Here is a 2687-nt window from a genome sequence, read left to right as displayed (position 1 = left end):
TGTCTCTCAGTCATTCGTCCTCTCTCTCTCTCTCTCTCTCTCTCTCTCTCGTTATTTGTAAGTTGCTGCTGTTATGTATTTCCTGTGAGTTTTCACTAGATACGGACAATTAATGCCTGCTTCGGTATGGGGGGGGGGCATGGTTTTTAACGCCGGTTAATCATAATAATTTTTTTTAATTTTCGAGTACTTTTTTTTTATTGTATTTGAAAGATTATAGTTTAAAGTTGATTTCTCAAAAAAGAAAAGTGTGTGAGATAAAAAATACATGGAATAATTTTATCTCAAATCTGAAAAACCCTAGATTTCACGTAAAAATTTATCATAAAAAAATCGCGTTTACATTTTTCTGGCAAGAAAAATATAAGTTTTCTGGAATTATTTCCAAGTTTAGTATTAAGTTAAAGTCTTAAGATAATGGGTAATCGTGAAGAAAGAGAGAGCCTGTTTCCTCCGTTCGACTATAGGTGGCGTTACTACTGTCTGTCCACCCAGTTACGGAAGTACAAAATGTATATAATGCCACCCTTGAAATAAAAATAAATGTTTTTGTTATATTTTAATTTTAAACATGTTTCTTTTTTTTTTTTTTTTGTGCAAACAAATTTAAGTTTTATTTTTTTGCAAACATATTTAAGTTTTATTTTTCCAAACATTTACGTTTTGATGCTTGTTTATTTTTAAACATTTACGTTTTTTTTTTTTTGCAAGCATAAACTAAATGTTTTTGCTATATTTTTCTTTTAAACATATTTATGGGTACAACCGTTTTTCCGCGAGTATTTTTTACGCTCTTATGATAATAAAAAAAATCGGTAAATTTATACAAATACCGTGACAGCGAATTAGTAGAAAAAAATGTACCCTAACCCTAACCCTACCCCAGTTTTCAGATTCGTGTTCAGCACGCACACCGAAACGTAACAGAATACTACGTAAAAGATTTTACTAATTCGCTGTCACGGTGTTTGTATAATAATACCAAAAAATCAACGTTTTTTCTTTTATCTTTTTTATGGACCCCCCCCCCTTTTTTCTTAATTTTTCTGCACTTATTTTACCTTTTCTGCAAGTATTTATATATATATATATATATATATATATATATATATATATATATATATATATATATATATATATATATATATATATATTATTTGAAAAAGGATATTGTAAAACTTGAATCTTACTTGAAACTACTATTAAAAAATAGCGCGGTACCAATAAGTGCATAAGCAAACTTTTCAAAAAGAAAAATATTTCAAAAATATTTAGTTTATGCTTGCAAAAAAAAAAAACCCCAAAAAAACCGTAAATGTTTTAAAATAAACAAGCAACAACACGTAAATGTTTGGAAAAATAAAACTTAAATATGCTTGCAAAAACAAACAAAAAAAAACGTAAATATGTTTGAAAAAACAAAAAACAAAACTTAAATATGTTTGCCCCCCCCCAAAAAAAACATGTTTAAAATTAAAATATAACAAAAACATTTATTTTTATTTGAAGAGTGGCATTATATACATTTTGTGCTTCCGTAACTGGGTGGACAGACAGTAACGCCACCTATAGTCAAACGGAGGAAACAGGCTCTCTCTTTCTTCACGATTACCAGATAATGAATTAATACAATAAATGTACTTAACTTTTGCTAAAAAAAAAAGTAATAATTATCCAAAAATGTATCACCGGTAGGAACAAACATTGTTTATCGTATCCATAAAACCTCTGGCGACAAAATTGAAGTATGTATGGAAGGACAAATTAGACATAATTTATGTCTTTATTTAACATTAACACACAGAGCGACTTTTTTTTTTTTTTTTTTTTTTTTTTGAGTCGCAGACCCTCCATTCTTCATTTAAAAATGCATAAAAGTTAATTAAATTCATGAATTATACTACTGACAATTTATTCTTTGAAAAAAAAAAGTTAGCATCATTATTAATTAATATTAATATAGAATTACAATTGGTTAAGAAAAGAGTAGAAAACGCATTGTGGATGTGTTATCGGCAGCTCCTGTTACTCTCGCTTCTTCTTATTTGTCCCTCAGTCCTCATTTTTTAAATGAGTGATTTTTCTGACAAAGGGAGAAGAATAAGCTGTTTTCTAGGTTGGCAGTATTTTTGCGCGAACAGTTGGCAGAGTTGGTGGAAATTTTCTGTTTCTATGTCTATCCTTGTAGCCATGTCACTAGTAAGGGTGCTGGAGGTAAACGTTTTGTCTGGGCTGACGTTATCCGCCTGATAGTCAGGGACCCGAACCTTGGATTAACCACTAAGGAGGCTGTCCTATCAGCAGGTGCAAAGTACTGGGGCTGCTGTATTGCCATTTGGTGAATGGAATCTGGACCATGCAGTAGCTTCTGGTGGGGCCTCTCGATGCCATACTAGTGGGTAATTGTTACGGCTTTACCTTATCATGTGGTACAAAAAAAAAAAAAATTCTTCGTTTCTTTTTCTCTCTTAGTTTCCCCTCTCTGTCCTGCTCTAAGTAAATCTGTCGACCTAGTCCACAAATTCCAAAATTTCATCATGACAAGTTTCAAGAAAAAATACACGATTAAACCCGGTTCTCCAACTTCCAACGTAGACCCCTACTACCATGTCTCCTTCTCCAACATCAGGGGTCTACGTTCTAACCTTCCAGCGGTTGAAACCCAATTACAGGAGACTAAACCAGAC

Source organism: Euprymna scolopes, chromosome 14 (genome assembly GCF_053919585.1).
Source record: "Euprymna scolopes isolate OS-2025 chromosome 14, ASM5391958v1, whole genome shotgun sequence".
Taxonomy (NCBI): domain Eukaryota; kingdom Metazoa; phylum Mollusca; class Cephalopoda; order Sepiida; family Sepiolidae; genus Euprymna; species Euprymna scolopes.
Note: the sequence above shows the minus strand (reverse complement) of the source record.